This window comes from Tachypleus tridentatus, chromosome 11 (genome assembly GCF_004210375.1).
Source record: "Tachypleus tridentatus isolate NWPU-2018 chromosome 11, ASM421037v1, whole genome shotgun sequence".
Classification (NCBI taxonomy): Eukaryota; Metazoa; Arthropoda; class Merostomata; order Xiphosura; family Limulidae; genus Tachypleus; species Tachypleus tridentatus.
Genome location: NC_134835.1, coordinates 59134584 through 59161003, shown reverse-complemented (window position 1 = coordinate 59161003; position 26420 = coordinate 59134584).

Here is a 26420-nt window from a genome sequence, read left to right as displayed (position 1 = left end):
TACAAAATTTAAATTACACCACCACACACGATTTATGACATACGGTAACGAATCAAGTGTTCCAAAAAATATTACACAGTGACCTAGTAATAGATTAAAAGTCTGTAATGTCATGGTCTGTTTGTCGCGAAAGAGAAAGGCACTATGTCAGGAAAACATGAAATGAATTCGACATTAGAATGGGCTGAGTATAGCCTAGTATTTAGGGTGCCTGGGCTGTGACTCAAAGGATTCAAGGTGCATATACCTTGCTGAATTAAATCGTTCACTATTTCAAGATCGGCCCGGCATGGCTATGTGAGTTAAGGCGTACGACTCGTAATCTAAAGGTCGCAGGTTCACATCCCCATCGCACCAAACATGCTCACCTTTTCAGCTGTAAGAACGTTATAATGTGCCGATAAATCCCAATATTAGTTGGTAAAAGAATAACCCAAGATTTGACGGTGGGTGGTGATGACTAGCTGCTTTCTCTCTGGTCTTACACTGCTAAATTAGGGACGGTTAGCGCAGATAGCCCTCGAGTAGCTTTGCGCGAAATTCAAAAACAAACAAACATTTCAAAGTCGTAAGTGCGTCATAAGAATTACAGTCAGATCTCATGATTTGGTGGGCTATATTGCCTTCCTTCTTAGTCTATTACTTTAAAACTGGTTCTGTGTGGCTTTGAACGAAAAATGTACATAAAACAACCACATATTCGAATAATTTGATCCGTTTACTCATTTTACATCTCCCGTGTCTATAAAACTGGTTTGATAAATAAGCTTTTCATAAAATCTTAAGAAGTAACTTACAATCATGCTTTTTTGTAATGTAAAAAACGAAGCTGTAATTTGTTTGATAAAAAAACTATACAATGAGCTATTTGTGCTGTACCCACAATAAGTATCAGAGTTGGATGTTCAGTATGATAAGCCTTCAGACTTTCCGCTAGGCTATTGAATATGATCTTTAGTTAGAAAAAATGATCTCAAATATTGACGTAAAAAATACCTAGAAATAAGAAAAGAAACTATATTGATAGGGAAAAAACCTGGTCTGTTTACTTTAATTCATACCTTTGTAGAATCTAACAATATATACAGCATAGGAAATAAAACTTGATATTTGAGTTCGTAATACTTAATAAATAGAAGCATACCAGGTACAAAAAAAAATAAAGGTAAAAACTTAGAAGTATATAATTATAGCCCTATAATTAAACACATTTCACTCATAAGATTTGTGGTGCTCCTGCAAATAACAAATTTAATGGTTTAATATTAAGATGATTATCGGGCAAATTAACACATTACTTTTATTTATCAGGTCATCCCTTAAGTAATGTCCGATTTTAGGTTCAGAAAAGAGAAAGTATTTGAAACGCTTTCAATGTTATTTAATCAATAAAGTATGTTCCATTATTAGTAATTACTTCCTGCCAACTATTCACAAACATTTGAATGCCAATTTTATAAAATTCGTGGCATTTGGAGGAAAAGAATGTAGAGAGGGTAGTTTTGACATTTTCATGTGTTCCAAGCACTTTTTCATCAAGATAGCTCTGCAAACTTCGAAATAAATGATAATCAGATGGGACAAGGCCTGGAGAATAAGGAGGATGTGGAAGGTTTTTCCAGTCTAACTCTTCAATCTTTGCAGATGTGATTCTTACTGGATGGGGCCGTGCATTATCCTTGTGTAACACAATACTTTTACGAATGATCAAAGCAGGCTTCTTTTCTTTCAGTGCAACATTCAAGCGCTCTAACTGTTTACAATAAAAGTCTGATGTAATCGTTACATTGAGTGGCAGCAACTCAAAGTGGATTACACCCACAATATCCCACCAAACGCTTAACAATACTTTCCTAGGGTGGAGGTTTATTTTGGGCTGTGCTTTAGCCAGTCCAATTGCACTGAGCCATTGTCTGCGCCGCTTAACATTGTTATAAAATATCTATTTTTCATCTCCGGTCACTAACCTGTCCAAAAAAAGGTGAGTTATGTTATGAGAGTGCAGAGAAGTGCAAATGTCACTCTTGCTCTTAGGTTGGCTTCTATCAAATCATGGGGGACCCATTTTCCAAGTTTTGACACCTTTCCAAGCTATTGCAGATGACGATGGACTATTGATTTGGTTGAATTTAGATTCTGTGCTAGTTCTTCAACTGTTGCAGCAAAGTTTTCATCAAGTGCAGCCAGCAACAAGTCACCATTAAACTCAACAGAACGATCTGAACGTGGCGCATCACTCAAGCTGTAGTCACCTGATGTGAGCTTCTGAAACCAACTTCTACATTTTCTTTCATTGGGACTTCGCTGCATAAACACCTTGAATATTTTTGTAGTTTCTGCTGCACTATTATCTTTTTAAACTCATAAAGCATTATATGCCTAATGTGCTCCTCAGACATATCCATCTTCATAAGAGTTTATTCCACTAATGATCTGAAAAAGTGGAGTTGGGTTAGTTTCTTTTATTTGTCTGAAAATTTTCATACACGTCCTACTAGATATTTTTGTCATTAAAGCTTTCTAGAAAGACAGAAATGATGATGTTCTTTCAGTATTAAATTATCAGACATTACTTTATCAGGGATGACTTGATATTTTAGTTAGACATCTCCTTCATTTATCCTACATTTGTTGCAGTATAGCAGCAGCGTTTCTCAGGAATAGCCACTCTCTTTTTACAGTACCTCGATGGAACAGCGATACATTTTCGAATTTACAATGTAGAAATCAAGGTTTCGATTTCATTCGCATAACACAGCAGATAGCCTGATATGGAGTTGGTTTTAAGCATGTCCATTCTGTAATAATGTTAGAAAACAAGTATTAATGGTACATAAACAAGCACGACGGCACATCTTCTTGAACTAAGAAAGCTATGGTTGAGAATATTTTTCTTTGAGCAATGAACGTACATGTTCTATACTGCCAGGAATGAAAAGGTATTGAGCGTAGTCATTCTGTGAGGATGTATGAACAGTTAAAACTTTCTAGCTTCTCCAGAAAAGATTTATGCAAGATCTCTTATATCAGCTAGCATTCTTCTTTTTTCTCCTTAAGTTTTGTAGCTGGTGAGTGAAAGTTAACACGTGTGTTTTGGAAAGTTATTTAAGGCTTTCGATTTGTTTTCTTTGTAACAAAACACCTAAAGCTTCCAATTGATGATTATTTATTTTTCTATTTGTGTTAGCCAGCACATTAACTGTATTATAAGCTGTAGAAGAAAGAATATAACTGAAAATTACTGTTAATGTGTTACGTTAAAATTAGTTTATTCATTTTGAATATATTACAGGTGTAGTTAGTTTAATTAAGTAGTGAACTACATTTTGTTTACATAGTTTGAGGTTCCTGTTAATAGAACTGTGATGTTTTTTACTGTTCTTCAGGTTCAGTGTCTGTAAGTTACACTATTCATTCTCCTAAGGTTTTAAATATTAAGTTATAAGATATATCTGATTATTTGTTTCCTTGCAATAATTTATCTAAAGATAACATCACAAATTCTTTAACTTCACGGGTATCGCATACTATTTTAAAAGTGCTTTTACACAAACACTTTACTAATCCATAATTAATTATTTCTTTAGAGGATACGTGGTTTTGAACTGATCTGGCTAACTCCGACTACCAGTAGGAATAGCACAAACATTCTCTTGGTAAAATCATACACAACCAAATGTTGTTATTTTTTATGCTATAATAAATTTAATAATGCATACTGCAGGATGTTATTGTTTATACCACATCTGTCATCTAGTGCTTTAGAGCAAACTTCAGTCAAAACCGAAATATAAGTATCGGAAGTCTTATTATTTTGTTAAATTTTTGTAAATGATTCCGCACAGATATCATTGTTATATTACTGTGTAATATAATTTACTGGTTAGTAATTAATTATTCGAGAGATTCGAAACATCGTGTCGTGACACCAAACGTTTAGTAAGAAACGTAAGAAGAACTAAAATATTCTAAAGAGAAAATCCGCACAAGAAAGTGTTTTGATCAACTTAGTCACGTAATTGGTTAATTTCTAAAGTAAATATTCTTGTTACATTTACTTTAAATGCATAACCATCTCCGAAACCAGAGGTATTTTCTGAAATAACCAAAATACTTCCACATTGGTGATATGCATAGCTCTACTAAACACGAACCTTTTACAAAAAAAGTAAAGAAGCTTTCGGGTACCAATGGATCTGTTTCTTCTCAGTTTGGTGCTTTGATTATACTACAGATTAACATTGTCAATGTTAACTCTATGGAAATACTGGTAGTTAAGATAAGCTAGGGTATTTTATGTCTCTATTTCTTATTCTATAACGTTCTTTATAGTTGTTGTTAGAGTGATAAAGAAAACAACAAACATGTTTTAGGCTTACCTAATTGAAATTCTAAATAAGAGAACTTGAAGAGCTTTATGTATAGCAAATCCATTTGTAAAAATGTTAGCTCTTATTAAGACGAATTAAGTAAACTTTTAAACAGACAATAGTTGAAATTTATAAAGGACATTAGCTTAGTGGTATAATCCGAAGTACTTCAGGGTAAAATAGATTCTTCAAAGAAGACGGACGAATGCTCATATATTATTTTCTTTAACATATTTCTGGCTTATGAAATTTATTTATAAATCTATCTCTAGAGATTATCTACGTAATTGCATAGCTGTTTTAACGGAGTATAATTACAACTTGCTTCTCATGATGTTATATTAAAGGCAAGATGGTAAATAATTAGCTAATGTAGTTAATCCTAAAAATGAAATAATTATAAATTTCTTTCGTAAACGTTTCTTCTCTACGTGAGATCGTTACAATACAAGATACACCAAATAGTTTATTTAGATACGATCTAATGGATTTACACTATGACTGGGGAAAGAGAGAGCTATATAATAATCTGGTTCTTCATTTATGTTCAACCTATTTGTCACAAACAGTATTTTGTGCACACTACCAAACACTGTTCTTCATACTTCGTGTTAAAGCTATTCGTCATATGACACTATTTTGGTGGATTATGTATCAAGACGGGAAGTAATGAACAAAGTCACACTGAAATAACATGATAACTACTTCGTTTGTAGTATAGTACTACAGGTTACTTGCAATATGAGCGCTTTGGAAAACAGTGTAATTATCCGAAATACCTACAATTGTTACACATCTGTAATATACATGACTTCATTGAAATAAACAGTTACAGACATGGAAAAGGTGAAACAACCAGTACTGATGAGTCTGTTTCAGTTCATTTTGTGCTTGTGTCATATTGCAGATTGATATCATCAATGTTAATTATATGACAAGGCTGCTTATGTTATTATGCCAGAACACCATGCGATGTCATCAACCGATAATGGTTACTTGAAAAATAACAAGAAATGTTATATCACTGGAAAATTTTATTTTTGCGTTCACTTTCATACAACTCATTCAGCTTACTGTTTAGTGATAGACTAACACAACAGGATCTCTGGTTTTGTCGTGTTATATATTTTTTCTGCAGCCAAACATGTTTCAACCTCCTTTCAACATATCAGTATAGTTAATTCGTAACTGATCTGTTATTCAAAGTCATAGACTTCCTCACCATTTTTATGAACTCTGTATGTTTATTTTGTTAATTTATAATTTGTATTTATTTACAAAATGATTAAAATATACCTTATTTGAAAAGAAATATACTTTCGTTTTTCATACGTATTTAAAACTTTTAGATTAAGTTATTCTCTTTAAGCACGAGCGTACAAATGTAATTCCACAAGATGCACATAATAAAAAAATTATGTCGTCAATAAACGAAGCAACGTTTCCGTTTCTTACAAGCCATAAAATGAAAAAAATAGTTTGTTTTCTTTAGAAGAAAAGGTTAAATCTTGCTTTGAGAGAAGCTTAAGCGATGACTAAATACCACCTAGTCTTCTGTATAAGAATAGTGTGTAGATCTACTATTATTATAGCACCGTGAAATTTACGGTGTAAAATGTAATGACAGTTTATAATGTAATTATTTGTTTCTTGTAAAAAGTAGTTGTCTTATATACTTCTGTGTTTGTCTTATAACAAAGTCACATTAAGTTATCTGAGGTGTCCACCGAAGGGAATCGAACTCTGATTTTAGCATTATAAATCCGTGGACTTACTACTGTCCCAGCGGGAGTCGCAAACTAATAAAATCGAACGTTTCTCTACATTTATAAACAAGAGTAACAAAACAAGTCCATTACATTAAAAATATATATAAAGTTTATTTTATACCTTCTTAATGGGTAAAAAATAACATAGCAGTACTTTCAGCTGATAAATATATATATTCAAGCACTACTAAGAAGAAACATTAGACCTGTTCTTACCTCGACGTCACATTAATAATGATTATAAATTTAGGTGAAATGCAACACGAAAGAGAGTGAAGTATGCGATTAATCTGATTAAAAGTCTATGAATTCAGAAATACTTAAAAATATTTGGGAAATAAGTCGTTGCTACATAAATATGTTTAAAAACAAAATTCACATCTCATAATCAGAGAAAATAGAACACAAACAAAATCACTAATTTGACATCTGAAAAGAGACGCATATTTAATTAAACTTTAAATTTAAACGTATCTATGACAGTGTAACTATACAAGGCATTTTTGTTGAACATTTTTATTAAATAGTTTAATTACAATATAGTATGTTCATAATGATTTTGATCATCTAATATGATTCAACTTGTGAACACGCGATAAAATCGCTTTTTTTATTACAATTTTCATTGACAATACGACAGCTAGTATATCTGTAGAATCTATTTAATAATTGTGTTTTGCTTACTTGTTGGAAGTTAAGCACACAGTTACAAAAAGAGTTATCTGTGCTATGCTCACTACGGGTATTGAAACCCAATTTCTAGCGTTGTGAGTCTGCAACGTGGTGACTAATAACTATGTAACCTATATACAATTTTATATTTCTTGCTTACAGTAAATGAATATGTGAACTTAGAACAGATTGTATATGCACGTTAAAGTTTACCTTTTAAATTGTTAGTAGTTTCATATTTTGGCGGCCCGGCATGGCCAAGCGCGTAAGGCGTGCGACACGTAATCCGAGGGTCGCGGGTTCGAGCCCGCGTCGTGCTAAACATTCTCGCCCTCCCAGCCGTGGGGGCGTATAATGTGACGGTCAATCCCACTTTTCGTTGGTAAAAGAGTAGCCCAAGAGTTGGCGGTGGGTGGTGATGACTACCTGCCTTCCCTCTAGTCTTACACTGCTAAATTAGGGACGGCTAGCACAGATAGCCCTCGAGTAGCTTTGTGCGAAATTCCAAACAAACAAACATACTTTGGTGTGATGTCTCGATATTGTAATATTTCACTTTTTAGCAAAATTATTGTGCGATAAGTTTATATATTTTTTCCACGCGTAATATATTTATGTTTATTGAATCAACGTTAACTAATACTAAGCGATGAAAGTGGTTATATAAGACTGAAGATAAAAAATCATGGAGACGTGGTAAGGTGACTGTTGCGTGACATAGGAAGCACAGTAACAATGATGCAGACCAAGAGAAGACATCTTAAACGCATTTTTATTGATTCTGTCTCCTCAAGCAATTTCACAATAACAAATATATATCCGTCCTTAGAGAAAGTACCAACCCATTCCATGTAAGCCTTTTTTTTGTTAGAAAACTTTGGACCTAACAATGCAGTTACTTAATGAAAGGGATCGTCTAGAGTGAAGCAAAGTTACCCGAAATATCTATTGAAGACGATACAGTTCCTCATACAGACAAATATTTATCTACCTTGTTTTGTTTTTATAAATCCTTTTTCGAAAAATTTTATAGATAGGAATCTAGTTAAAGATAAAATTATTTTATAATCAAGAGATATATAACTACGTTGTATAGTGGTATAACTGAGATCTATTGAAAATAAAACTATGCTCTGGGTTATTAAGTCTTTATATTCACGACGTAAAGATGTTTTTATGATATAAACTGAAAAAATATTCATGTAATCCAAATTAGTTTTGTCTTAACATTAGATTAAAACATAAAGAGTCACGCATACATGTATGTTTTCTTTTAGCAAAGACACAAAGGCTATCTGCTCAGCCCACCGAGGGGAATCGAACCCCTGATTTTAGCGTTGTAAATCCGGAGACATACCGCTGTACTAGCGGGGGGCGTATGTCATGCAACCTGTGACATATTTATGATGTAAATCAATATTAGCCTTCCGATGATAGCAAACTAACTTCTTAGAATTAAACTAAAATTCAACATGACTATAGCTAATTAAATATATTTTACTTACATTTCTATTTATAATATACTGTTAGAAACTGGATTTCGATACCAAGTGGCGAGCAGACACACTTCATTTTGTAGCTGTGCATAATAACAAAACCTATTTATAAAAATGATAATGCATCATTTTTTCAGTTAGTCATTCTCTCTGTTAACGACATTTTCAGCCGTAAGCTAAAAAACAAACAAACATTAAACTAGGGTGGTGGTAAAAAACAGAGGTAAGGTCGATTATACAAGACAATCAACATGGTTTCACTGATGGAAAATCTTGCCTTACAAAACTTTTGACATTCTTTGAAAATGTTACTGTTATTGCTTATGTAAATAGGGATAAGGTCATGGTGTATATTTGACAAGGTGCCACATAAAAGTTTTTTTTTTTAATATTTCTGTAGGTGTGGGGAATACGCTAGCTAATTGGATAGAAGATGGATAAAAGCAGAGGGTTGTTATAATTGTCAACCCAACCGGATTACTGTCAAACGTGGGTGCCTCATGGCGCAGTTTTAGGACGATTTCTGGTTTTTATTTACATGAGTCATATATCTGAAGGAATAGTCAATAAATTACTTATATTTGCAGATGATATTAAGGTCTTGGATGTTATTGTTTGTAAAGAGGACACTGCCGCTTTGCAAATGGATTTAGATCATTTAGTGAGATATGGAAATAAATGGCAAATAGGTTTTAATTATAATAAATGCAAGATAATGCATTTATATTATCATAATTTGAATTATAAATATAATTTGGATAGGATAGCCTTACCAATGTAATGAAACCATAGAATCTTTGTGTTATAATTGATCAGTCTGTTGAACCATCCAAACTATGAGTTTTGCTTGTAGTAGGACAAACAGGATTTTAAGTTGCATCTACAGAAATATTGAATATGTATCTAAATAGTTATAATTTAATTGTACGAGTATATGTCATTATTTAGGCTACAGTTAAAGCACTGTATTCAGTCTTAGACTTCATATTTAGGAAGAACATCGAATTGTCGGAAAAGGCTCAGATAAGGGTTACTAGAATGACGCCTATGATTTAGAAGTTGCCATAAGAATAAAGGCTAAGGTCTCTGAAATTGTGTTGTCTGGAAAAAAAGAACAGTTATAGGGAATCTGAGTGAGGTGTTTAAAATTGAAAAGAGAGTTGATAATCTTGATGCATTATCTTTTTTTCGTACTTAACAGTGAGAATAGTAGAACAAGGGGACACAGATATAAATTTTGGCAGAGTAGAAGTCATGTTTAGCAAAGATAAGTTTAATATTTTCCTTATTATCTAATATTATATCCACCCAATTCAGTTAAGCTACTTAGTTAAAAAATAAACTTTTAAATTTCCAAATAAGTGTACAGTATGAATGATATCAAACAGATGGTAACAATGCCTGTGTTGGGATGGCTCGGATTGTTCACTGAAATGGAATTTTAAATATCTCCTCAATAGGTCATCACAACTTTGGAATACTATACAGTGCATTCTTTTATAACAATATCTATGCAATAACTAACTCACAAGCTTTAGAGTGTTTGTATATATCATTGTAAAAAGTTTGAATTTCTTGTTATTCTTTCTTTTGTTTCTTTTTTTATTACATGATAACTCAGAAACCAAAACAATAGTTTTAGTCAATTTCACTGAGGTGACGTAGTTTCAAACGGAGTATTCGTCTTTATATGTATTATGAAGTAGTTGTAATTTAAAAAAAAAATCATAATTCTAGTACAAACGATATTATCATTACTTCTTGTAGCTAGTTTTCTTGCAGACATTTGTTGTCCCTTTAACAAACTTAAATAAAAGATGAAATAAAGACTATCACTTAATAACAGATAAGCAAAAAATATTACGGTTGAAAAATTATTGACCTTGGAACTTGGTTATAACTACAACCTTTCTATGTATATTGAAACACTGCATTAAAAACAAGTAAAGGAAAACTTTTATAAAAAGAAGTAAATGTAGGGATGGCTAATATCAGTTGTTGAAAAAGAATTCAAACGAGATAGTAGTGATGGCGTTTGTATCATCCCTGTGTAATAGTACAGGGAAGAATTGACATATAACATTATATATTCATAAGTATTGAATTACAATAGAGTTTAATGTATCCTTATTTTGTCTGTTAACATTCTATTAGCTATCTCCAGATTACGTTTTTTTAAAAGTTTTTTTCTTTACCTGCTGATATTGATATTAAACATGTTTTTCATGACTCCATTAAACTTTTTTCTTCTAGGTATCGTTTTATCACATTAAATGCATGAATAGGATCAACATCTTGATGTAAAATGAATTTTTGTCCAACAGATCTCGTTCATGATGGAATGATATAATGGATGAGAACATACTTGTATCTGTCCGCAGTAAGAGAATCATCAATTTCGTGTAAGTCTCCAACGTCACTGGTGGAGATGTAACTGATTTTTTACTTGACCACCCAGCAAGCTTCACTGTAGATGCCTGTATGTTGACTAGGGAACCGTTTTTCTCTTTCCCTTTAAACTATTGTGTATTTTCTTCAGGAAATTAGAATTTGGATTTCAAAGATTACCATTATCCTGTTATTCTTACACTTTTGGTTTGGTTTTCTCTCATGATCAGTAATTTTTCAGAAGCTACACATCCATCAAGCCATTTCGTACTTATTTTTATCTTAAAAAAGATAGATTATTGGTAAAATATCTATCTTATTACGTAAACAGCATACTCAGGTTAAACTGCTATCACTTTAAGAAAAAGTTTTCTGTCATGAATACTACTAGTTTCAAGTGTCCTCTCATAGTTTCTATACATATCATAATGAAACATGTAATTTTACCTCAAACTATCACGGAGAGTATTCTTCACTTACCAAAACTTTGACTTGTATAGAACTTCCACGTGATATTTTTGGTGTGAGAGCTATGAGCACATTAACCACAATACGCGTGGGAAGTGTGTGATTTGCATGTAGGACTTGCTGAATGACAGGACAGCCTACAGAACTACAAACTATTAACACTTGATTGTACTCCTGTGCATCTCATTTTTTATGCTAAAGATATGAAATAATTCCATAATACTTTCATTTCATACTAATATTTTTATTGTTTCTGTAATAAGTTGCAGGTTTGTTTATTAAAGAGAAGTATTTAGTGTATTTATGTCTTGTTTTGTTTGCTAATTTCTGGGGTTGTGCGAAGCTCAGCTGTTAAAAGAACCACCGATATCAAGACGTCATAAATATATCCTATGGCGAAGTCTTAAGAGTAGCCCACGTATTTGTGAGTTACTCATATTCGCTTTGCTATACAAAGCTGTTGAAAAAAAGCAAATATATTATTATATACGAAGCTATATATTTAATGCATTTTTTAATAAGTTCTTCATAACTTGTGTAAAGTCGAATTTACTTAACAATTACGTTAAGTCGTAACTGAATAATATATTAGTACGAAAACGATTATAAACAAATTTCACAAGGGCCTACATGTAAACTCATAATAAGATGTTTTCTGCTTACAGCAAGTCGACAAATGAGCCTACCTTAACATTTATTGATTCACTGGATGAAGAATTGTACAGAACCATCCCTTTGACAGGGAAATGGTGCTCTACGTTGGAGCTAAAAACAGATATTAATCTGGTGAGAAGTAGGAACTCTCATGCGTTTTCATATAGAAGTAAATTGCATGTGGTGATGTTGTTAGTATAGTGTGGACAGGAATAAACATAGACGTGTGTACTGACCAAGTCCCGTGAAATGAGCATTGTGTGTCGAACGTTACAGGTAGCACATTCCTATTTTTGAAATTTGTACTAAGAGTTTGACCATCTCTGGCACATGTTGTTTTAGCGCTATTTCTTCGTTATAGTAAGCTAAATATTATTTTATCTTCAAAATTGTATTGTCACTCATTATTTCAAATCAATCATTAATTATCACGAAAAACATAGTTTGACCAACTAGGTTTAAGAAAATGAAATGTTTGGTAATGGAGTAATAAAAGATTGTAAGACAGACACACAAAGGATTCTATGAAAAATAATTATTCAGTTATGACGTGCTACGCGACGGCAGAGGTATGTAAAAAAAAAAAGGAAGGTACATGTATTTTCCATATATACAAACGCTGTAAATACTAAGCCATACCGGTTTAACAATGCGGATAATTAAGATATTTTTGCTTTAAAGGTTCCTGGTCTTTCCTGATTCACACACAATTTAACTTACCGGTTACACTAGAGTCAGAATTAAGTGTTTAAGCATAAATCAGAGAAATTCTTCATAAGAAAATTGTTCTTGTTTAAGACTATGTTTTATTTCTTGATGTAGAATATAAATTTCCATACAATAAGCAAAATTCAATATTATTATTAAATTTAAAGAGTAGAAATCTGGACCACATTTCTACCGCGAAATCAGCTGATTTGATCAAGAAATGATACAGATGCTTTGCCATTTCTGTCAAGTTTCATGACTCGGCTTCTACGCCTACTTACTTCCGATCCACTTCCTCTTTCTTGATACGATACTTTCTTTGAAAAATAAACGTTACTGAAAATTATCGGAGAGATTTATGTCATTTTTGTCAAATTTGTTCGTGTTTCCCGCGTTTTCAAGATGAACAAAGACGGAGGAGTACAGTCTTCTTAGAATAACCTGCAAAAGTTTTAAGGTGAAACATTAAAGAACAAAGAACCTCATTATGGACTGATAGTTCACTTTCATACGCAAATGTTCACCAGTTCTATAGAGTTTTCACTAAGGGCAAAGCTAGGTATGTAATTTGCTGCTCAAAACTTAGCCTTTTGCATATTTACATACTTTAGAATATATTTTGGACATTATAATCGATAGTCTGATAGACATTTGTAAAGGAAAATAGATACTTTTGGTTGTTTTGTATCAGTGTAAATAAATATATATTATGAAGAACATTCTATATGTCATTGATTGGTTAAGTAGTGTGTTTCGATGCTTGAAATGCGTGCATGCTCTTTGTAATTAGATTTGCAGAAAATAATCGGGTTACTTAATCGTAACGAACGTACAGAGATAAGAGATATTAATGACTAAAGAATGACATGAATTTACACAATTGTGATTTAAAACCTAAGCTGGTAGATTTGACTCATATACATATTTGATTTTTAAAATACAAAACACGTAGAGACCATTGTAAAATACCGAACAATTTGAGAGCGTGTTATGTTATATCTATTACGTCTATTTAAAACAGCTCACGGTAGTTCAATAGCAAACTTGAGAGCGTCTAACACTAATATTCGAAATTCCATCCCTGTGGTGAACACATTGCAGATAGCCAATGTGTGTGTTTACATTTAAAACTCAACAAAAACATGGCTACAATAACAAACTTTGAATATGTTGCAGAAAAAAAGTATTTGAAGCAAATTAATGTATAAAATTAAATGCGATTTTATATACACTAAATTGATTGCAGCAAAATGTTGTTATGCAAAAGGTTTGCTTCTTAGAAATGAGTAAATAATTTTTTAATTCTCCCTGAATTTCAAGTGCTACATTACAAATTGAAAATAATCTTTTTAAAACGTATTTGTAAAGTTTTGTTGGAACATTTAAGTAGTATTACAAATTTTCTGTACTTGAGAATCTATTTTGCGTGTAAGATTAAGAACATCTAAGCTCTCCGGTATATATATATATATAAATATATTCTGGTATTCTTTCCATTTTATAAAGGTCTGTAAATAAAGGAACTTTTTGTTCATATGGCTAACGATATTTAACCATGCAAACTCAGTAAACTATAAAAAAACTCTGATAATGATGCCAGTTACTCACGATCACTTACATTGTCTTTGAGTAGCAAATCCGAACTATTTTAGTTACACTTACTCCAATCATCGGTCACGCTCTGACCCAAATTATGAAAGAGTGACAACTTCAACCATACCATCGAAAATTACACGTTATATCATTATAGCTTTATTGTTTTTTTAAAGAGAGACTTTTAAGTTTTTAGTCAAAACAATAATAACAAATAATTGTACTCACACTTTCATAACTTTTCAATGCACCACATGAACAACTTAAAGATGTTCTAGCATTTAAATCATTTATCGCCCTTGAAAATGGTATTTTTTTCAGTGAATGGAAATGTATGACTTAAAACATAAATTTCATTTTCACTAAATTAGAATGAATCTCATCAGTGAATGAAGTACTAAATCATATGATATTTTTTATCACACATTCTTCCTACATCATTAGGTTTATTGAGATATATTTTTATTGTGTGTTGAGAAATATCTTAACCACAGACGACAGTATGCTCAAAGGTTTTGAGTACGATATTTAAAAATATTTTGAATATTCAAATTAGTAAGTCACAGAGATACAGAATATTTTGGAACAGATTGTATGAATACTACGTTTTGAGATTATTTTACCTTACGTCGGTAGTATAATGCCACCGAACATTTATCGCTTTTAGGAAGGGTACGTAATAGTTCTTTCAAACGCCAAACATTCATACGCTGAGATTAATTTCAAAATACAAAGATGTGCTCAAATCAGTAATTTGAACTTAATTACGATATAAAATAGAGAGTTCTTGTATGGCGTAATGATGATTTGTGACGTTTTGAAATTTATTGAGTTTATAGATTTGATGTGATATCTTGAAGTTTCTAGAGTCTTGGTGATATATATATATTGTTGTAATACAAAGCCACCTGAGTATTTGAAATTTTAAAATATCGTACTCAAACTCTTTGAGCATACCGTCGTCTGTGATTAAGATATTTTTCAATGCACAATAAAAATATATCTCAATAAGCCTACTAGATTCACACTATCTAGGGGCTGGCATGGCCTAGCGCGTAAGGCATGCGACTCGTAATTCGCGGGTTCGCGCCCGCGTCGCGCCAAACATACTCGCCCTCCCAGCCGTGGGGGCGTTATAATGTTACGGTCAATCTCACTATTCGTTGGTAAAAGAGTAGCCCAAGAGTTGGCGGTGGGTGGTGATGACTAGCTGCCTTCCCTCTAGTCTTACACTACTAAATTAGGGACGGCTAGAACAGATAGCCCTTGAGTAGCTTTGTGCGAAATTCCAAAAACAAACAAACACACTCTCTAAAATATCTTTGAAACAGCATACATGAAAGTTGTTGTTGAAGGATGAGTCAGTTACTTAGTTAGTCAGTGAGTTAATAAATTGTTCAATAATCAGTGAGTTAGTTCCTTGCTATAAATTTCTGAGTTTTGGGTGTAAATATGAAAGACAGTTTAAAATGTACTTTCAAGTCTCATTTTGAATTAAGCCTATTACTTGGTTATCGTTATTTCGTGAAACTGTTTAAGTTCTAAAACGTTCATTTGAAGAAATAAAACACGTTTCTTTTATTAAATGCATTAGACATTGCATTACTTTTACTGAATAATTAAAAATAAAATGTTACTACACTCTTGACAGAAGTGTGATTATTTTGGTAGTTTGTTTTTTGCACAAAGCTACTCGAGGGCTATCTGTGCTAGCCGTTCCTAATTTAGCAGTGTAAGACTAGAGGGAAGGCAGCTAGTCATCACCACCCACCGCCAACTCTTGGGTTACTCTTTTACCAACAAATAGTGGGATTGACCGTAACATTATAACGCCCCCACGGCTGGGAGGGCGAGCATGTTTGGCGCTACTCGGGCGCGAACTCGCGACCCTCAGATTACGAAGTGCACGCCTTAACGCGCTAGGCCATGCCGGTCCCTATTTTGGTAGAAAACAGATTTAAGATGAGAACAATGTGTTCGAAAATGTACGGAATGATAAAACAGTGGCAAAAGGAATTAAACAAAGATCAGAAAAAAGGCGACAGAAAATTAAAGAAAGACTAAGAAAAAAAGACAGTAATTTAAGAGAAGAGTTAGAGAAAGAGCTTTTAGATGGAAAGAGGAAAATAATTAATTTGATAAAATTCGTGATCAAAGAAGCTATTGAAGATATGCAGAAGGATTATAACACTAAATTGAAGTAGCATGAAAAGACATCAATGAAGTGGAGAGACTTTATTGACAAAACTAGAAAATACAAAATGACAACCATGAAATAAAAAATTCCATCTATAAAGCGCAGGAACATTATACAACATTTCTGAATAAACACGAAAAGTCTTATATGCAGTACAGAAAATATTATTATAGTAAATTAAGCGCGATAATCGAATCAATGACACACTAAAGCATCAATAAAATTAGCTTTAAATATTAAAACCAAGCCAGCTGTATCTCTTTCTGTATCTCCCAAATAATTTTTACATCAAACAAAGTTAAAATTTAAAAATGGAAAGGAGAATCCATCTGGTCTTTCCTTTTCACTAAAACTTCTGCAGTACTTTCTTAGACAATTCTAGTTAAACCACTACCTAATCCAATTCCAGTATTTAGCTGGCCAGTTCAAAAACACTGCTAGTTTGAGAAATCAATAAGTTATTATATCAAAATGCAATGAAATGCATATCTAGCTCAGATCAAAACTTAAAATATTAATTGACAAATTCTGTGTGCGTGTATGCTTATAAATGGAGAACCAATGGGCCAATAAACACCAAACTATATTGTTTCTCCTGGAGTAGCTTAAGAGGTTTGTATCTGCTTCTCATATAATTCCTAAGACACTGTGTATTTTGTATTTGTTCACAGGTATGTTAACTACTAGTTACTGAAGTTAATGGATTGAATAGAGAACAGCAGGTCTTTTATCTTGATGCTCATTTAAAAGAAGGAACCTTAAGAGCATTAAAATTATTCTTGATAAGAGTTGTAACGACTATCAAACATTCATAACTGCTTTATCAAACAGGTTTGAGTAAAACATCAAAATTAAGTTTGCAATCTTAAGAAGTAGAGTAAGGAGAAAATAAAGAGACCTTACCCAAACTTGTATCAAATATGAAAATCTTTTCTTATTTAATATAACTGGTCCACATTAAATGATAACTTCGTAGGCACATAATCAATTTATAGATTTTATAGTGAATGAGAACATGTAAAGTTTGGAAATGCAAAGCTGTCCAGTTCGCGATGTATTTTGAATAAGCTAAAGCCGCCGATGAACAAATATATTGCACTTCCAGGAAGTATAAATTTATGAAATCGAATAACACAGAACAATCAACTCTCTCTGACGAAAGTTTAGTAGAGCTCAGTTACCTTAATACAGAAGATGTAAGCTACAGGACGGAATGTGTTTTAACTGCATCTTAAAATGGCATTTTGCCTGGAATTGTAGAAAAAAAAGCCTTTTATTAGGGAGGTGTTTACTCAAGATAGAAGAAGTAAACTACAGGGCGAAAGATGTTTCTACTGTAGTCAAAAAAGGATATTGCTAAAAACTGTTGGAAAAGGATGGCGGTAAAATGAAACTGCTATAAACTTGTTAGAAATGGATATTACATCAGAGACTGTGGTGAAGTGGTCATTGATTTTAAACGAATGATATAATATCTTTAATATAAGATTACTCCATCTATTACAATAAAATTAAAGTGCGAATTGCAGAATCCAATTAATGAATAACAGGTGTTGCTGACGGAAAACCTTGCAGTATATTGGTTAACATTTGTCCTACAGTTAAATCTGTTCAATCTAATCTAGTAATAAAAAATGGCATAAGCAATGAAGAAAGAATATAGATTGATGTGAACAGGAAGTAGACATAAGTTCCTGTAATGAAAAAAATAGATAATATTCATTGTGAAAAACATCTTTACACAGCATGATGTGTTTGTAATTATAACAGAAGAAGTGAATTATATCACCAGAGGTTGGAAAATAATAGCGAAGATGGATGCTCAGTGTATTAAAGACAGACGCCCACACGTGCAAAGAAGCTAAAGAATAAACCTTCTCCAAGTAAAGAGGTAACCACCACGATCTTCTTTGGAAGAACATCGATAAGCAAACAGTCAAATGCTTAACTTTAGTAAATAGAAACTTTAGTAGAAGTATATCGACCAAAGGAGAAGCCAGAAATTTCTGTCAACACCACTTCCAGAACACCGCCAACATTGAAGACACTATGGCTTCTCTGAACAAACTAGCTGGAAAGAACTCCCTTTCTAACCTGTGACGAGACAAATTTAGACGCTATAAATCAATGAAAAAAGAAATACTGCCTTGTTGGTCTATTTAAAATTGCATTTTGTATATATTAGTATTGGTTCAATGATTTTGATGTTTAATAAACGATTGGTTTTGATTTGTTTTGAATTTCACACATAGCTACGAGAGGTATTTTTCTTCTAGCTATCCTTAATATGACAGTGATGGACTAGAGAGAAAGCAGCTAGTCAACATCAATATTGCTAACTCTTGGTATATTCTTTTAACAACAAGATAATGAGACTGATCGTAACATTATAACGCTCCAATGGCTGAAAGAGAGAGTATGTTTAGTAGTACGAAGATTCGAGCCCGAAACATCAAGGAGATGCCAGTTTTGGATTAGTCTGTAAATCAATTTAATGTTATATATATTTTTAGTTTATGCTGGAAATATGATAATAATTATTAACAAGTCACTTATAAACTTTATTTGTTACTTAGGCTTATTTCTGAGTTATCATTAAATGCAGAAACTGTGTACGTTGTAAAATTTCTGTTTAAGGGCATAAAATAATTTCCTTTCATTCTTGTTCTCTTACTGTAAAGGTACACAAAACATGTCTTCTAATATGAGGATTTGAATTGCAAATTTTAACGCTGTACGTTCGTAAATTTCTTATTGGCCTTTAAAAGTGAACTAAGTAAGTACACTAGATCTTGCCTCATTCCAAGAAAAGAACCCACATAAGAAGAGAAATAGTTACACCATAAAACAGTAATACAGTAATAATATAAAGATAACAACCATTATTTCAACGTAGAAATTGTGAAACTTACATAAAAGTGTTTTTGTAAAGTATAATAAATATCTGAAAATATTAAAAGTAAAAGAAAGAAAAATATTGGTTAAATAAGGTGAAAAAAAAGCGCAGAAAACATAGACCAACAATTAATACCAAGAAGCAAGTTTTCACAAAAGAATGAAACAACATCTTATAAAGCTATAAGAAAAAAAAAAGTCTTTCATATTTTCACTGTATTTGCCTCAACCATCAAATAAAATAAGTAAAATCTTGATATTTAAGTTTTTTGTTTGTTTACAATTAAGATAAAAGTTATGTAATGGGATATCTGTGCTCTGCTCATAACGAGAATCGAAACCAGGTTTCTAACATTGTAAGTTCTCAGATATACCTCTGTACCACTGGAGAGTAATTACCCTAACATTTAAGAGAAGATATGGTTCGTCAAGCTTACAATAACTCGAATAATTAAATAAGTGTAAATGAATATTTATAATTAGAAACGCTCATCATACTATACCAGAGCACTGTATTTAAAATCATTCTACAGATTTAAAAAAAAAAAAAAACGAGAAATTTTGAAAATGTGCTTTTCAGAATATAGTACGCTTCTGTAATGCAATTTCCTTTAACCATGGTTAACAAATGAAACTAACATTATTTTTCCGTAGAACGTGTGTATAATACAGACTTTGACCATGCTATAGCTCATTTAATACCGTAAACTTTTTATTTCTATTTCAGTGTTTTGAAATCAGTATGAGTCGCGCATACAGAAGCTTTATGGATTGCTCAAGTTATAAGGAATTAATGGGTCAAACTTAGAAAATAATCGTGACTGACCACAATGCTTTTGATCGTTACACAGAATTGACCATTGATTTTACTTAAGTTCACCTCTAAAGTAATATCCGTACATGAAAGTTTTCGGGGTTTCTCTTTTTGTATTTGTATTTATGGATTTTGATGTGGTAATAAGTAAAGTTTAAATTGCAGCAACCGCTAAAATTTTTGTAATAGGTATTTGGTTGCAAATGATATCAAGTACTATCACATTATATTAATACATCTCTATTTTTGAGAACACAACGAACAAGTCTTTCTACTAATCATACAAGTTACGTTATTGAGAGGTCCACTGTTCAAAGGAGGTAACAAATGCAGTTTAAGAAAATAATCTTATCTGCTTCCTCCTGAAGAAATAAAAAATATATATATTTAAGATTATAACCTTTCACACTTATTAACGGACGAGTCTTATTGTAATATTGATTGTTTTGTTTACACTTATTAACGGACGAGTCTTGTTGTAATATTGATTGTTTTGTTTGCAATTTAATTATGAAGTTTTAATATATGTGAACCCCCAGTGACACAGTGGCATGCATGTCTGCGGACTAACACCGCTAAAAACCAGCATTCAATAGCCGTGGCGGGCAGAACACAGATAGCCCATTGTATAGGTTTGTGCTTAATAACAAATAAACAAACAAACAATTATATATGTGAAGAATAAAACAACTTTTAAAGAAGCTTACATGCCATTTTTGTAGACCTCAATTGTTAGCTATTATATGAGTATTTAATCGAAGAAATAACAAAAAATATGAACATGCTTAAGATTGTAAAATACAAAAACATAAAAAGTTTCTAAGTGTTTTTACTTTCATTTTTACATTTTTCAATTTGGCTTTTTAGGGGCTTTAATTTTTATTTACATTTTCCTTTAGATTAAATATTACACCTAGTTCTTTTTCTGTACCTCATAGAATGATGTAAAAATTATATTCGTCAACACACGCACATAAATTTTAATTAAAATTCCAGACCTGGGGTAATTTTTAAGCTGTTTAAACCAAAATACGAGCAATAAGTTAAACTATGATAAACTAATAGAAAGTTGAAATATTAATGTTTTTTACTATAGTTAGAAAAATTCATATAATTTATAAGACAGTAATTTGCTTGTGTAAAACTAAAAATACTTTAATTAAAACCATCTTTCTTTTACATTTTCAAATAAAGAGCATGTTTAACCATCCACGTTAAGAATATAAAGTAAATTGATTTGAAGAAAAATTGACGCGCATCATATGAAAGCGATTATGTGTAATATGAACTCAGTTTTAAGTTAAACAAAAAAATAAGTAAAACACACGTGTTATAAACCTTCCTAGGCAGAATATGCTTCCTAGCAGAACAGCATTGTTAAGGTTGAAGGATAAAAGGAATCCAAACTCATCACATTCGCTGTCTTTTTTTATAACTTTTGGAAATTCTTCAATGACTTCCTGCAAGAAAGAATAACTTTATTTTTATTTTCGACCCTTAGTTAAACCGAACGTGTGTAGACGAAAATATATCGTGTGTAACTAATTTCCATTAGATACTTAATGTTGAATTGCGAATAAGATAATAATTTTTCTTCATTACAAGACATCTCTTTCTAGGAAAGAACAGTTGTATTTTCTCTTATCTCTTTGAAACAGGATAATGTCTTTGGTAGAATCTGTTATCGTTATCTTTAGTCACAGCAGATATGTTTGTGCTCTTCATGAGTAATATATAAATTGTTTCTTAACTTACTTGAGACAGGTTCTGTGCAAAAAATGAAAATAATATTTGATGGAATGAACAAACACTGATATTTCTCACTAGAGATTATTACGCATTCATATCTCTCTATATTTATTTTTAATAGAGTGACTTGAGAAAAATCTATGGTTCGCATCTCATAATTGTTATATAGGCTGAAAAACTGAAGATTTTTATAAAGAACATGAGCACGATCTTATCAGGATTGAGAATTTCCGGATCATGATGAACATATATTAGTCAGCTATAGTATGTCAAAGCTAAAACTAAAAACCGAAATACACCTTATCTACTATTTGATCATTACAGAAACTTGATGTAAGCAAACAGACATTTCAGGAGTTGAAAAGCGAATCAGATAATCGTAACTGTTCCATGACATAGTCACTCACTGGACATAAATTCAACTTATTATGTAAAAAAATATAATTCCCCAGCAAAGTTCGTGACCCTCCAATCTAGCAAAATACTGTACCAAAATTGTTAACCCTATTCATTTTTTTTTTTTGCTAGTGTAATGCGAGTAATTAAAATACTAAATGTGTTTATGTTGACGGTTACCATAGTTGAGATACGCAGGATTATTTCACAATTCATTAGAATGTTTTGTCTGTTTTGGAGCATTTTGATAAACCATTAATGTTTGGTTATTTATACCAAAATTAACGATCTACCAATTGTTTTTCATTCATTATTATTAAGTTACGTATAAATATAATACAGAATAGTTCACAATGTGACTGCAATGAGTCTGCTGTAAGATAACGATAAAATCTACAAGTTTAATTTATTGTGCTAACAAAAAAAAATGTTTACAATGTTTTGATACGATAAATTTCACACATATTATACAGACATTGAACATTTTATAAGTAAAATATTTTTGAGCTTCACAACTTCTCGTTATAGTCATGTAATAACATCCAGTCATAAGTTATCTGACAACCGTGCATCTTGACAATAGCACTGAAGCGTTATTTTCATTGCAGAGATAAAGATGTAATGTATAAAGCACTACACTCTTCTTTCTGCAATCTTTCGATAATCACTTCTAGTTATGATGGCAACGGTTGTCGATTGCCCATTTCAGCAGATCTATTGTACAGAAATTTTATATGCGATTTGACTGGCATGACAACTATATAACAATATGAAAACTCTTTTGAATATTCAGCTGCTTCGTGTATATAATGTTTGAACAAATATGTCGCTTTAGTAGATGAAATTCATTCTTAATTACGTTTAATGCTGTTTCTTGAGAGACGGTGATAGCTTTTATACAGATCTTTTCTTTTCGTGTATTTTCAACTCTTACCGAATACCTTACTTTGTTCACCATGGCTAAGGAATGACTTGTTGCATGTATCTTTCTTGACAGTGCATGAGTCACAAACTGATCCACAACACTTTGCTTTCAATGCAGTTAAGTACAAGAAAAAGTGATATCCCTGTATTGAAAATTCTTCACGACCTGAGTTTTTGAACATTACGAGCCATAAATGGCTACATTTTGACGTTGTTTAGCGTTTAACGATATTCAAATGAAACTAAATATTGATGACATTTGATAACGGAATGTAATTCTAATGCATGTCATTCTACTGCATCTTCATATGGGATGTAAATGTCACGAAATTTGCGAATTCAAGACAGACCTGCGAGATTTCTTCAAGGTCTTAAATAACCAACTACATACGTTAATATATATAGCAATAATTATTCTAAAATATCCATGTCCCAAACACCAATTTAAAGAAAATATACTTAGCTTTTTTATCTATAATTTTTATCACTTTTAATGAAAACTTGAATATACAAAGAATGGGTATTCCTATGGATGGTACTTTTTTTCAAATATAACCAAATTGTGACTGTTATTCTATTAAAATTAATTTTTCAACAGGTGTTTATACTATTCGTTATCTAGACGACTTAATCTAAATAATAACCTGAATGTTGATACAAACATATATACCCACAGGAACCTACTAATACGTTGTAGCGATATTCATGCATATTTCTTGAATATAGACCTCCAGACCCTTAAATTGCAAGTCGAGCGCTCTAACCATCTATGCAGATTAAAAAATAAACTCTCGTTTACGGAAGTTATCTTGTGGAGAACTTGGTTTAAATGAATCAACTGATGTGAAAATATCTACAAGTTTGAGTAACTAATGCCCTCTAAGTTCTTCAAAAAATATCTTCCGTGAACGAGAGTTTACTTTTTAATATGTATAGATGGTTAGAGCGTCTCAGTTCCTAACCTTTGAGTGGTTCTCCTTAGTTGTTGGTTAGGTTCGTACTGGAGTCTGGGTCTTGTTCAATAAATGAAATATCCTTAACGCATTTGTATGCTATGATCACAGGCATTATCCATTATGATTTAAGAAGGACAACAAGGGATCATAATGCAGCATTATTTTGAATTTTATTTCATTATAATGTCATTTTTGTTCTGTATTAAGTTCACTGTTGTTTTATAGTGCTGATTTTAATCGTCTATGGACAATTAATGTATTTAATAGTATTATATATATATTAATGTATTTAATAGCATTATATATATATTAATGTATTTAATAGTATTATATATATATATATATTAATATATTTAATAGTATTATATATATATATTAATGTACTTAATGGTGTTATATATATACATATAAGGCCCGGCATGGCCAAGCATGTTAAGGCGTGTGACTCGTAATCTAAGAGTCGCGGGTTCGCATCCCGGTCGCGCCAAACATACTGGCCCTTTCAGCCATGGGGGCGTTATAATGTGATGGTCAATCCCACTATTCATTGGTAAAAGAGTAGCCCAAGAATTGGCGGTGGGTGGTGATGACTAGCTGCCTTCCCTCTACTCTTACACTGCTAAATTAGGGACGGCTAGCAGAGATAGCCCTCGAGTAGCTTGGTGCGAAATTCCAAAACAAACAAACAATATATACATATACTATTTTATATACACATCCTGTATACCTGATAATGGTCGCATTATGGATAGAAACCTTACATTTGTTTAAATATGTGTGTAATATACCAAAGCCAGATCAGGCTATTTGCTGAGTTCACTGAGAGAAACTAAAACCCTGATTTTAGCGTTGTAAATCCATAGACTTCCAGCTGTCTCGTCCAGAGATCTCTGTCTAAGTATATATATATATATATAACGTACTGTAATAGTTACATCTTATAAAACAAATATATATATAAATACTGTTTGTTTGTTTTGAATTAAGCACAAAGCTGCACAATGGGCCATCTGTGCTCTGCCTACCACGGGTATGGAAACCCGTTTTTTGCGATGTGAACCTGAGATATACCGCTATGCCACAGGGAGGCATATGTATATAATTAAAACAGTATAGACTGAATGGCTGAACTTATCGCTAAATTATTATTTTTATTTAAATTAAATTATTTATTCTATGAGCTATAAATCTTCAAAAACTATGTTTAGATATAAATTAAGAACAACATATATTTAATGATGTTTTACATTATCAGAATACGATCAAAGAGGCTAAAATTATCATGTTACTTTTTAGTGTGACTCTAATGTATTGATTTCTTCAGACACTGAAGAAATATCTACACATAAATTCTGTTATTATAGAAAACTGGAAAATAATTTGTTAATTGTGTAAATTTTAAGAAATTCTTAAGTCTATTAATGTTTCTAATATAAATACAATTTTAAAGCGTGTAAAGACTACTAAATAATTTATTTAATGGATACACTGATCCTTTCAAAAATAAGAGCAAACCTTAAAGCACTTAAGTAAAATTAGTTTCTGAATACATTGGATATTCGTCTGTATTATAGATTGGTATTGAAAGACTATTATTTTAAACACACAATCCATTAACAATGTTTCAACCTGCTTGAGTCGCCATCATTGTTAACTTGATGATATCCTAAACATGTCGAAACGTTCTTACTCGTATTATATTTTTCAATTGTTTTTCTATCGTCTTACTTCAAGGGGGTTCCTAAGTATCAGAAATTGCAGGTTGGGTTAATAGTATTGGGTTAATTTGCCATATTTTGAAAAACAAAATGATTATTTCTTCTTCTACTTCACGTACAGAACTGATTAACATAACATTTTGTGCATAATAGCTGTTGAACTATTTCCGAAGATAATAGTTAGGGTGAATTTCTTAAAGGAATTGGTTTAAAATGAAAAAAAATACATATTCAAATCATATGCGTAGTAATGACATCAAGAAAATTAATTCCAGTGCATAGAATTTTGACAACTTTTCATAAAAATCTATATTATTCCACCATCGCTCAGAATTCAGGTTTCGAAAACGAAAACACAGAGAATGGAATTGTGCCGGATAAAATGTGTATTCAGTTTCAAGCATTTTAATATTGTGTTGTCTGTAAAGTTTTATTTATTTCGCCATTCTCTGTAAATAATGTTATATTGATTAATTATTATTGTTTATGGTGAAGCTTATTTTTTTTTTTCTTGTATTATTTTTATATTTCAATATTCCTTATTTTCTTACATAAAGAACACTTCATTATAATGAAGGGAAAATTACCTTTTTTAAAATTCTGAACAGATAATATCTTTCATATGGAAGAGAAATGAAAAAAACCTGATATAC